The sequence below is a fragment of the Lepisosteus platostomus genome, chromosome 5 (genome assembly GCF_059453375.1).
Source record: "Lepisosteus platostomus isolate fLepPlt1 chromosome 5, fLepPlt1.hap1, whole genome shotgun sequence".
NCBI lineage: Eukaryota > Metazoa > Chordata > Actinopteri > Semionotiformes > Lepisosteidae > Lepisosteus > Lepisosteus platostomus.
Genome location: NC_142615.1, coordinates 38,489,081 through 38,502,933, shown reverse-complemented (window position 1 = coordinate 38,502,933; position 13,853 = coordinate 38,489,081). Strand labels below are relative to the sequence as shown.

The following is a 13,853-nucleotide window of genomic DNA, read 5'->3' as shown; positions in this document are numbered from 1 at the left end:
CAGCAGCAACCTTAGTTGCTTAGTAACCTAAGATTCCCTTTCAACCCGACAAAAAACGCACAAATCATCCTTCTCATGCTTAAATTTAGACAGTACTTATTTAACTGGATAAAACCTATTAACAATTTTAAATTATATCTTTTTAGCTTTATTTGTAATACAATATCCATCAGGAGTTATCCAAACTAACTTCCAATTTATATTTTCAAATGGTGCATTCTGAAAAGATTAACTTGACACACACGCCTTTCCTGTATAAAATAAAAATCATCTCTCATTTTTTTACAAAACAAATCGCTTTTCTTTTTACAACATTTCGAATACCGTTAATTTAATAGAAACATCTACCTTAATTTCTTATTTATTCCGTACGTATGCAGTCACTGTTTACATGTCTGCATTGTTTACTTGTACGTTGTCTACTGTTTGTACAGTATATTGTCTTGATGCACTGTCTGTACTTTGTGTAAAGTATCTATATCTATGTTCTCGCAGTCTCCTTCCTCACCGCTCCTGCTCGCTCGACACTCAGTCTCTATGCCTGGGCTCGTTGAATCTCTGTCTAAGTCTTTTATTGTTGTTGTCATTCTGTAAAGAGTTTTGAGAAGCCAACTTTTAAGGCGCTATCCCCATGTACCCCATGTATTAAGAAGACCCCCCTATTCCAGTATATTACCTGTAGTGTTATATTAAAAAAAAATAATAAAAAAATAAAGAACACTTTCACAACCCAAAGCAAGGTTGTATAAGGTGAGGGGGCTGTCTGGTGTGTAAAACACTTGGTTGTTGCATTGTGAATGTTGTGCTTCAAATACTATTGAGTCACGAAGAGGACCTCCCTATCCCAGTGTATTGCATGTCTAATAGGTGCCATATTGAAAAAATCATAAAAAAACTGAAAGAGGTTTCACAACCCAAAGCAAGGCTGGGAAAGGTCAGAGGACCTGCTTAATGTGTAAAACACTTACTTGTAGCATTGTGGGTGCCGTGGTTTAAATGCTATTGGCTTGTGAACAGCATCCCCCTATCCTAGTGCACAGTGCCACATTCAATAAAACCATGAGAAAAAGAGATTCACAACCCAAAGCTCTGCCAGTCTTCTGTGTAAACAATCATGGACATCATGATTTGAACATCATGGGTGCTGTTTTTAAAAAGCTGTTGAGTAAAGAATAGGAATTTTCCTGCAGAATGAAAACAGGAAATAAAGAAAGGGTTTCAGAAATAAAACAAAGCTTTATTCCCGTGCTGACAGTCTGGGTAATTGGAAACTGCTGTTCTGCTTCCTATGGTCATATATGGGTTTTTCGCATGAAACTCTATTGAGCAGTATTTCTGCGTTGTGAACGTATGTATGTATACAGCGGTCCCCCAGTGTTCCAGATGGTGCGTAATTGCGCATCAATCAAAACCCCAAGTGTCAGAAAAGAATAATTAGCTCAATTATATGTTTATGGAGGGGTTGTGAGTGGTGGTCTTTAAAATGCATTTGGTTTGAAGGCGTTCTGTGTTATATGATATGTGATATGGACACAAGAATATTCGTGCGTGGAATAAAAAAGAAACTGAAGGCTGTGAGAACATTCAGAATGTACTTTATACACAGAGCAATTGTATATACAAAGCAATTGTTTCATAAAAACGCTACAGGCGTGCCAAAATCGTTTTCGAACTTCAAGCTAACTTTACCCCGGTCAAAGTGATGAAGACACAGACATTCAATGAAAACGAATTTGATTCACTCAAGGCTCTGCTCTTTTGTTGTGATGTCATTTTAATTAATGTTAGCTGTGATTAGGTGTCGTTTTTGTCTCTTTTAACTTAAGAGTTAAAGAGTTTAAGAGTCTGCTCCTTTCTTCCTGGTATAGAAATAACATGTTCCATGTTTACAACCACCACTATACATTATTTGTTCAGCTCTAACGCCTGTCTGCGTTGACAAGGCATCTCAAAATGACATTAAATAAGAACACGATCCTTCCGGTTACCATTCCTGTGGTTGGAGCATTGTTTCGCCCTTTTTCGTTCTTCTACAATATTTACAGACAGGGCTTTATCACTGGAGTTGTACAGAAGAAGTGTGCATCGGTCCATGAAAATCATCAGTACTGCTGTTGTTCTATGCGAAGTTTAACCGAGAGCACTTAAAAGATGCAAAAAGCTTTCAAAGAAAACAGAATTGAAAGACAGTAGAGTAAGGAGGTAAAAAAGCACTCCCCCGTCAAGGAATTAACCACCGTCACCCGTGTGACTGGATATAAAAATAACTGATTCGTTTTTGCCCAGTCTCTGGAAGCTTCAATGTGATTATTTTTCCTTCCTTATTTCTTCATTCCCATGAATTTACTCTGTAGTAGAGGAAACACGAAAGTGGGAAATTGCAGGCATTCTCCATGAGCACACATCACTGGGGATGTAGCTCAGTGGTAGAGCGCATGCTTCGCATGTATGAGGTCCCGGGTTCAATCCCTGGCATCTCCGCGTGCTTTGTATTATTGTGCTCACATCACAATCTTCTGTTGAGTGAGAACTCTTTGTCGGTGTTCATAGAGAGCCAGGTTTACACAATTAAGTTCAGTCACACACGAAGTGCTACAGTGTTGCTCTGCTGTTTTAGATGTACCTCCAAAGCATTTAGTTCTGTTAACTACAACAAATGATTTGAACTAATTTAACGTCATATTCAGGAAATCCAGAGAATGTCTCCACACTTGTCGTGGCTGTTGAAGAAATCACCTGTTAAATCTCACCCGGGATTTCCTGAGAAATCATTCAGCGAGTGAGTCCTTCCTCTGACTCCGCACTAAACTGAAAGCTGCGCGAATTCCTCACTGCATGTCCTGTACTGTTACAGGTGCTCTCGTGTAGGTGTGGAGCACAGCCATAAGGACAATTTGAACTATTTCCGTATGTGAAGGAAAATTCAAAAGAGCATGAATAGTATTAATCGTATAAAATATCCATGGTACTACTCGAGAAAGTACTGAAGGACTAAACAACAACTTTTGATGATTACAAGATATTACAAGAGAAACACAACCATCCGCACAGAAGCTTGGATCCTGAATGTTTAAGTTAAAAGACAAAGCGAAGGATATGACCTGTAAACTCTCTTCATGTTTTATAGTTTATGAAATAAAATAATGTTTACTTTCTTAATAATTTCTTATTGTTGATAGGTGATTTATTGAATTTTAACAAAATCACAATTTACAAAAAATTACAAACATTTTGGGTTAAACTGTTATTCACATACTCTAACAAAGAGAAACGTTAGTGTCTTCCGGTGTGTGAGCCCATTTCTAATAAGAATAAAAAATAAGTTATATAAATTGAATTGTTCTACTTTTTATACTTACATAGTCTTATTAATATTTCAGTTAAATATTTTCTTCTGTAGTAATACTAGTCTCAATTTACAATTTTTGGACATGGTGCATCTTAATTAACTTTGTTATTAGTTTCGGTTTTGGAAAATCGCGCCCAGAAGCTACCAAAACTGGTAATGTTCACAAGATGTGTAATGCAATAGCAGCCTTCTGGGTGGAAAACAAAAAGTATTTCTTGGTATGAATCCTAGCTCATTTATAGGCGGCATTCTAGGACTTCTCGCTTCAGAAATCCTGTCAACGCATTGTACGTTTCTACTCCATCAATACCAGCAGTGTTATCACTACCAAACGATAAGAATAGATCCTGGCAATACTTCATGAGATCTTCTTTGGAAAATTGTTTATTTTATTTTTAAAAAATATTTTCAATACCATCCAAAAAGTCGAAAGTTTCAATTGCATGCAACTGATGAGATCTCTCTTTGATGGAAGTTATAAGTACATCCAAAACACGTTTCTTGTGGATCCAGAAGAGGATCATTATGAGGCTCAAAACATGCCTGTCTCTTCTTTTTTTGAGGACGAATTGATTATTGAGGTGTAATCATTGGTTCAAAACCCAAACATCTGCTATTGCTGTTGTTTCTTTGATAGTTTCTTCAAATCCTTCAATTGATCTGCGATATCGAGGGATAATATCATAAAAGTTGTGGTTTTCTTTTAATCACCAATTTTATTAAAATTTCACCTTCTTTTACAGATGTCTTGCATGTATCACAAGATATAACAGTCCCCTTGCGTCCTCAGGTAAAATGTTTTAAAAAGTACAACAAAAGTACAATATACTAAACAGCATTTATGGTTACATGTATATTAAAATGAAGGTACATATACCGAGATATTAAAATACAATTGTACAGTCCAAACCTAATAATGCTTGTGAAGTTCTCCACCAAATCTGCACTGTAATTTTGAAGTATGATAGCTGAGAATGCAAGGTGAGTATGAAATTCAAATTAATTTCTTGGAAGCTGCTGATGTTGGTCGTTATTGAGCATTCCAGATCATATTCACTTAAGTACTAAATTGATTACTTCTTGTAGCTTGAAACGTGCACAATATTTGCATTTCTTGCAAATATCAAGATGTTTTAGGTGTCACTGAGAACAATAATCGAGTTTGAGCAGATATTATGCTTACATGGGAATCACAAGACGTGCTCCTCTAGGTGGGCTTGAACTACCAATCTTCCGCTTAAGAGAAAGAGTAACAAGAACCAATGTTTTGCCAAGTAATTTGAAGACCTAGATAAAGAAACGTGGTGCAGAATGAAGAAGCACGGACAGGGTTTGAACCCTCATAGCCAAGATGTCCACCTACTATACGATGTTAATGGAGGCATACATGTTTCCATGGGATAGTTACTCCTACTCCTAACCAATATGCTGCAGTGATATATGATAATGATACTGTCACTGGTTGTGAGCCATGTGTTTCAGCTGTCAGCCTACTATACCATGTTCAACCAATGCTAGTAATATTACTGTGTAATAGAGGAGCAAGAGAGGTGCAGTCGGTAGAGCTGGTGACCCTTAAGTTCAGAATTGTGGATTCAAGGTTTGTTTGTGTCCTTTCTGATCCCTCTAATCTTTTAGTAGGACAGTGCAAGCAAAACATGATAGCGTACAGTGACAACCCAATGTCTTATGTGCTTTGTGTAATTCAGCTTTCTTACCACTTTGGGGCTCGATTCAGATATCGTTGTTAAAGCAAGGGGCGAGCAAAGGCTTTTCTAAATCAAGGTTGGTCTGCTCACAAGTAAATATAAACACTTGAGCGTTTGCTGTTTGAAGACCGCACTTTGTCAAAAATACTGCGGTTTCTTAATTTCACATTATGGTATTTAGACGGGGCAAAGTAGTGTAGCCCTTGTGCAACTTTGATTAGCGTTTGTTATTCGGTTTTGAGGTTTGAGGAGCGTAATGCAAATCGAACTGGTGAATAGAAAATGAAACAGGAATCACTTCTTGGGCTAAGAAATCCAAGAAGCATGGAAACCTGTGGATTTTAACACTACAGAACACTCACAAATCGCAGTGTTGCTGCTTTAATATTTCGGTCTTTGACTTTTGAATGCACACCTTACCGGAAATCTTTCTTTACTTACAGACAGCTCAAAAAGTTCTTAAGGCAGAAATTGGAGCCCATCTAAAACTTCCTTTCTGCTTATCACATTTAAGTGTTGAAGAAGCATTTTCCTGCCCATCATGTTCTTGATAAGCGGTTTCTCTGTTTTCCTCCTATTGTCATTATCAGCACAATAAGACAGGAACAATACACAAAAAATAAAAAAGTAGCTGTCAGAAGTGGGATTTAATCCCATGTTTCCATTTGGAGACCAGAACACCCAACCAAGATGAAAGACATCAGTTCTCAAGTCTGACACCTTAGACAACTCAGCCATCCTAACAAGTGATGACAAAACTTGTGCTGAATTCACCAGTAGTTCACTAAACTGAGTTTCTTCCTTGAACAGATTTGCTTGTCTACAGGGTAAATTGCAAAGTCCAGGTGTGCAAAGCTCATGGAGACTTATTCACAAACACTTACTGCTGTAATAAATGCAAAAGGATCTTCCACAAAGTATTAGTTGGGGGAGTTCACACTTATGCAACCAGGGTGTTGTAGGTTTATTAGTTTCAATTTTTCCAAAATTTTTCTCTTTAATTTTGTTGGTGGCAAGGTCACATTAAGGATGGAAAGACATCTGACATGATTTATCTTGATTTCTGGGTTAACATCACAAAAACCTGCAATTTCAATAAGAGTGTGTAGACTTTTTATATCCACTGTACAGTCACTTCCTTTGTTAAGCGCCATGGGGCAACCTAGTTATTGTGAAAGGCGCTATATAAAAATAAATTTAATTTAATTTAATTAATCCAGAGCATCAAGGCACTTTACAAAACATGCATAGAAAAGTAGAGTATAAATTTGTAAAACCTTAGTTTCTGAAGTAACTGCTTGGATAATCCAACTGCCACTGTTGTTACTGCTTCTGCTGCTAATACTACTACTGTTACTACTACTACCACCATGACTTCAGATTCTAATACTAATTCTGATACTAATACTCCTGCTACTACTACTGCTCTCATTACTAGTAATAGCGATAAAAACAGAGCACTCACAGATCTGTGGATGTGGGTCTGGACTCTAGAAAGTGGTTCCATTCGCAAACAGCTCTGGACCTCAACACCTGTTGATGGATCACTTCTGTCAGACACACCAGTGGAGCACAAGTCCACCTACACACACACTCACACACACTGACAGACACACATCCAAACACTCACACACAGACACTACACAAACTCACAGACACACACATAGACACTACGAATACTTATAGACACACATCCACACACTCACAAACACAAATTCACACACTGACAGACACCACACACTCCTCACAAACACCACACACTCACAAACACATACACTCATAACTACAAATACACTATAAATAACACTAATACAAATACCAATTAAATCGCAACAGTAACACTATCACTAAGACTTACACTATCATCATCACTAACACTGACACAAAATACTACTACACTTATAATACTAATAATAACAGTAATGCTATCACTAAAACTAACATGACTACTAGTGTAAATAATCTAACCTTATCTATATAATTATCATTAATATTAACAGGAAAACTAGTATTTAAACAATCAGTAGCACTATCATCATTAATACTCACATGAACACTAGCATTAATGTTAAAACTACCGATTGTACTTACACTAATATTAGCATGAAGACAATATTAGTATTAGTTGCTATCCGTGACGTCACACCGCTCTTTGTGACGAAGGCGAGACACCTAGCAGTGCACAGTGACTTGGCGCCTGTCGCCGTGGTTACCATACTTATGATTTGTAAACAGTGGAAAAATGCATTTCAGCTTTTACTTACACACATTTATCAACTTGGAATACAGTTTTTAAGAATTTATCAACTTGGAATATAATTTTTAAGCTCTACCATACAATTCCTAAACAATCATTTGAATAATAATTCTTTAATTTCTGATTGAACATTATTAACACTAAAGGCGCTATTGTAGTTGATCAATAGAGGCTGTATTGACTGTTTTCTAGATATTTAAAACAGGGTCAGTACTCACCAATCAGTGAAGTTAATCAATTATTCTACGGTTCTTCAGTTGAATTAATTGGTTTTCGATAGATAAGTGAGCAATAAGTCTCCTCCTTGCGCTCTGCGCGCCTCCCGCGGTCTCGCTCTCTGATCCCGGCGCTCTGGCTGCAGTCTGTGACGTCACAGCGCTCTTTCTGACAGAGCAAAGCGCGTCTCCGCTGGAGGAGACTCCTCCAGCGGAGGAGTTATACACATATAACATCTCCAAAAATAAAGGCGATTCATAACAGCTGGAAATGGAGAGCGACAAACCGAGGAATACAATTTATGAAACAAAAAAAATAGTTTACTTCGCAGACTAATGCGTTGTATAGCATACTCCCGTAGAGCAGAAGAGAAAGGCCACAAGTCCCTGTAATGAGCGCTTTTAAGCGTTTTACACGAATCTCCACAGAACAGAATCCAGGAGGATCAGACTCCTGATCCTGGAGGTTGAAGAGCATCTCCTGGTTTTATTTCCACTCGAGCTCTCAGTTCCTCAGCCAGTTTGATGATTTAATTAACTGTATAACTGTTATCAGACTCTGTTTAACTGTATATTTATAAGACTCCCCATGAGAGACGTGTGGGAGACGCTGTATCCCAGGGCTGGTGTGGAATCACACACAGACAGGTCTTCTGTGTGATCTGAGTCCCACTGCTCAGAGCTACAGACTGGTCAACTGGTCACTATTGTAGACAAGATAATCGGTATGCTTCTGCTGATAATCATATTACACTTATAAGAGTAGCAATACTGCTGTTCATTAAATCAGTAAAAAAAAATAATAAGAGATAATCACATATTGCTCAATTTTCAGTCAAACTTCTGTCTCTAAAAGGCTGTGAGGAAGGAGAAAAGGGGGAGATGTGACCTGAGTCCAGTCTGTTCTGTCTGATATTATTCATGTAGCAGCACTGATTGTCTCAATGTTCTCTGGTTCTGAATTGTCGGGATAAAGAGAAGGATGGAGATGAGCTTCTGTCTGTTCAGGAGGGAGGAGTTTGGGTAAAGTACTGAGGGACCCAGAGCTCTGTGTTTGAGTCTGAGCTGTGAATCTGACTGAGAGGAGATTTTTTTATTCTGCCTCTGAGAAGTCTTTTCCTTTGCCAAGCAATGTTACATCCCCTTCAGATACTCTGCACAGACTGTCAGAGTGAAAGAAGAGGAGAGAGAGATGGACAGATAAGAGCACACGCAGCAAGAGAGACAGGAAAGGGGAGAGGGAAGAGAAGGAGCAGGAAGACAGTGCAGGTGTTCAACCACACTGTGACCACAAGAGACAGGAGGCTTTTCTCAGCTGCTGAGGAGCTCAGTGCTCATGGACACTCAGGCTCAGAGGCTCTGGCAGCAGTCAGGTCTGAGAGCTTCTCCTCATACTGACACTGGAGCTCTGAGAGTCACCTTCCTTTTTGACAGGAACAGCCCCTCCTGTTCAGATCTGAGAGACACACTGAGAGAGCTGTGTGGGGAGAGGACCTGTCACCCTGTAGAGCTCTGAACATTGGACTCTTCTGTGTCTCCCTGTGCAGCACTAGAGCTCTGAACACTGGGCTCTCCTGTGTCTCCCTGTGAAGCACTGGAGCTCTGAACACTGGACTCCCTGTGTGTCTCTCTGTACAGCTCAGCTCTCAGCTGCCTCATCAAACTGACACCCACAGCCTCACAGTACAGCCTGGCTTCCTGTGCTGGAAGAGCTCGGAGGAGCACAAACCACAGACTCACTGCAGAGCCTGACGTGTAGCTCCAGTGAAGCTCTGCCTTAAATCACCGCTGTATTAACAAGGACTGAACTTTTTTTTAATAATTTTGTTGCTTTTTCTAATTTGAAACTGACTCCTGCCCTGCGGCTCCTGCTGCTGCAGCTATTATGGTGAAGCTGTAACACAAGACCTCTGCTATATTGAACAGGAGAGTTTAAATACAGCATAACTGCTAATACTACTACTGCTACCACAACTGCTGCCACTGATACTACTGCTACTACTAATATTTTACTGCTGCTCCTACTGCTGCTCCTACTACCTATAATAATAAGGAAGAGGATGTGAGCTGTGCCCTCACACTGATCAGACTGGGGGTGTATCAGTCTATCAGTATCAGTTCAGCTCCACTGTGCTGTTAGAAAGTCTCAGTCATGCAGTCGGCTCCACGCAGAGAGACACTGGGGTCACAACTGGAGGGGCTGGAACATCTTTTTGGACTGTAGCTGCACAGAGACAGGCTCAGGGTCTAAGGGAGTCAACTGGAAGAGCTGCTGTCCAACAGGCTCAGTACAGAGGGAACAGTCACTGCTTGGCTATTCTTGTTCGATTACATTATTGATCACAGTCACAGGACAGCCATTTCTTATTCAGTCCACCTTGTCTCTGTATTCCTATGCTGACCTGAATGACCTCACTGCCACCTTGAGCACAGGCTCTCCTCACACTGCCCTTGAAGAGGACCAGAAGACATTACTGTCTGGAGACACAACAACTCTGTGACTCACTGCAGGACACCAGTCATTGGACACTGCCTGACACAGACAGCAAGACACACAGGACCATATTCAGGACACCAGTCACTGGACACTGCCTGACACAGACAACAGGACAGGACCACATTCTGGACACCAGTCACTAGACACTTCCTGATACAGACAGCAAGAATTACAGGACCATATATACATAATTGATTATCTTGATTCTGATTTAAAAATATAATACTTGTCTACAATTTTTTTTAGTTTAATATCTGATCTCTTCCTGCCCCTGCAGCACCTGCAGCCCTGCTGTCTGTATCTGTATCTGTGTTTCCTCCAGTGAGACACAGAGCTGCTCCTGTCTCTCCTCTCCTCTGCGCTGCTGGGAGTGTCTTCAGGGAGAGGAAACAGTGATGTGGCTCTGATATATATGGAGAAGATTGAAAGGGCCCTGTGTGATTGGCGTCCCGCCTGTGTGAGAGGTTCCTGCTGTCAGTCTGAAAAGGCAGTGCTGTGTGTGATTGGCGGGGCGGGGGGCTGTGTTGTTACTGGGGGTCCGGGGTGTGGAGCAGCAGCTCAGTTGCCCTGTGGGCTCAGGGGTGAAGACAGGGGTCTCAGCTGCACTCTGTCCTGATGACAATGGAGAGCTGCCTGTCCATCTTCTCTCTCGCTGTCCTGGTGCTGCACAGCTCAGCCAGTAAGTGACCAGTCTTCTGCTTTCCAGACAGACAGAAAACAAGAATTAAAGTTAAGATGGAAAAGCTGCACAACATAATTTGTAAATGAGCTCGGGATAAGAGGTTTTAATGTTTTATTTTAAATCCAGGACTATGGGTATTCATAAGAAAACATTAAAACTATTTTGATTGGTCTGTAAGTCAGGTAAAATAATTAGTTGCTTAGAACAACTTTATACTTTTAATAGCATCACCTCTGCCAATCTACTGCTACTTATTATTATCTTCAGTTTATGTCTCCAGTATAATTATCTATATGCAATATTCTTATTCTTAAAACAGATAAGAGCGTTATTAAAGACAGGAGTATATTTTATTATTACAGGTTGTGGCTTTATTACAGATGGAACTTTTATATAAATCATTTCTTGAGAAGGTGATATTTTAGCTTGAAGAATTATTAAGGCCAGGTATAATAATAGATTTAAATGCATGTTTAAACACTAGAAAATGTCTGAGGAAGTAATGTTTTCCCACTAAATAATTATAAGAAACTGAGGTAGCATTGTAGGTAAATGAATTATTAAAGATGTGTATTTTTTTCATTATGTGATACTTTCAGTGTTAAAGCTCATTAGATAGTTCAATGTTATTTGAGGTAAATCTGTGTTTAAAGTTTGGAACAGTTTTAAGCCAGTAATAATTTTAGAGAAATTAATTAAAAGAGACTGAGGTATTATTGGAGGTCAATATATTAAAAAAAAATGAATATTGGAGGTAAATATGATGTGAAACTATTTTGGACCCATAGCTGTTTCCAGATAGGAGTATATATATTTTTTTGAAACTGTGGTAGTTTTATTACAGAAACGTATTTTTCTGTATGGTTCATGCAGGTTTGCTGTGTTTAGACATTGAAAAGAACAGGCTGTACTGTAGAAAACATATTTACTGCTCAGATAATAGTAAAATATGATTTTTTTATTATTAGAAACCAGGGTTACAGTTGCTTTATTGGTTGAAGAGTCCCGGGGAAGCTGGAGTCAATCCCAGCAAGCAACAGACACAATGCAGGCGACACACTAGAAAGCACACCAGTCCATCACAGGGCACACACACAGACACAGACATGCACACACTTTTGATAGTATCTGGGAGGAAACCAGAGAACCCAGAGAAAAAGAAAAAGATGTGAGCTCAGGTAGAACATACAAACTCCACACAGATAGCAAAGAGGGTCTGGAACTGAACTGGAAGGCAGCAATTATATTGACTTTGCACATTTGAGTAAAATTTGACAGATAAATGAGTTGGTCTTCTACAGTTAAGATTCAGATAATAAGGACTATTTTTCTTTTTGATAATGTGGAGATTTAATAAGAATGGTTTACTGCAATCTGGTTGGTGTTCATTTGAATGCTAGTTTTTAAGCATGGATAATGAAAATCAAATAATTACTTAAATAATATTGTACAAGTTACATAAATACTTCTCCTGCCTCCATCAGTTGGAGATTCATGATCAGAGCACTCAGGCTTGAGGCATCGTTTAGGACAACTTTACAATAACACAGAGGGTTAATGAATTTACTAGTTAGCTGAAAGAAAGGGGTACCCCTCTTTTTTGTTCATTTAAATTTATTATTTTTTATTTTTCTTCATGATTATACACAACATGAAAACTCCTAAGAGGATGAGAACAAGCTTCAATGCTGTTTAATAGTTTATCCTGTAAATAGCGTTTTGCCACTGGCAGTGATAAGGAAACCGCGGTTCTGGCAAGAGTGAAAAGGCAAAGTAATTAAAGGCACCGCCAGAACATTCTGCACACTAATTCGTGTCTGGTCTTCTCATCACTTTGCAGATTGGTAAAACTCTTTAAAACCTCATAAATATAAAATAAAGTGAGCACAACGTGAATGATTGGATGTTGTGGCTAATGTATAGAGTTTTTGTATCAATCGCTGGTCAGAATGATTATGTTGTCTTGACTATTTTTCAGGTAAGCTACCAGCCATGGTCCTTATTGTCACTCCCGCCGCGGAGGAGTAAAAGCACCTATTTCCATTTTAGGTGATTTTGTGTGATTTGTGTTATTTAACTGCATTCTTTGTAATGGTGCTTGTGTTGTTGAGTGGGCAGTGGTTGAGTCTGTAGTGCTGGGAATAATGTAGGAATGCGCTGTGTGTCTGTTGAGAAGACCGTCTGTGGTGGTGTTAAAAGCAGTTTTAAGGGGCTGAAATTCGAAAGTGGCTTCTGTATATGTGTATGTAGGGCCAAGGAGGCTTTTTGCAACTGTAAGACTAAATTACTCTTTAGTTTTGATTCTAACTTATCTTAAGCTCTGTTTTTTACAACGTTTTGAACAAGATTTGAACTTTAAATGTAGTGTATGGCAAAGTTGTGTAGTGCACAGTTGTGTTTGTTGATTGGGAGTGATGTGAGTGATGTGAGTTGGAGTGATGTGGAGCCCCCTGAAAGTCTATAGCCCTGAGGCCTATGATAGTCTTAATGTTGCCCTGGGTATACAGGATGTGATTATCACACACAGAAATGTGGTGTTATGTTTGAGTTGTGGAAATAACTAGACATTGGTTTAGCATTTATGTAGAAGCCACACGAGGTAAAGATGTGTTGTTAAGAGTAAACATTGATTGGAGCAAGATGGTGAACTCCATTGTAAGAAACATGGTAAAGCAAATGGTGACATGAAAGGAGTTGATGATAATAGTGGAAGTGTGAATCTGTAGTGCTTCAATCTGAATGAGAACTTGATAAGGTGGGTGCTAAACTTCCTAACTAACAGGTCTCAACAGGTCAAGTTGGGGGAAGTGCTTGTCTGACATTCGCTACACTTCAATTGGATCACCACAGGGCTGTGTCTTGTCCCCTCTGCTGTACATTTTGTACACTAACGATTGCATAAGCAAACACACAGATAGACATATCTTAAGTTTGCAAAGGAACAAGTAATAGGTTTATTCTATGCTGAAAAAAAAGAAGAAAGTATACACAATGTTTCGGCCTTGGAGCCTTCTTCAGGTGGCTGAACCTGAACCTGAGCAGTAATGCTCGGTGTGTTAAATGAAACTGTGTAGTTCAACAGTTATTGAATTGTTTAAACAGTGGAAATCTGGAAAAATTGTGTATTGAAACAGTGAAAATGTC

General features: G+C 39.1%; 1 non-coding gene across 1 annotated transcript; it reads left to right on the top strand.

Annotated features, from left to right (window-relative positions):
* Window positions 1-2,409: 2,409 nt before the first annotated feature.
* On the top strand, window positions 2,410-2,481 carry trnaa-cgc (transfer RNA alanine (anticodon CGC)). The gene has a single exon. It is a non-coding gene; the product is annotated as a tRNA-Ala (tRNA).
* Window positions 2,482-13,853: the final 11,372 nt, after the last annotated feature.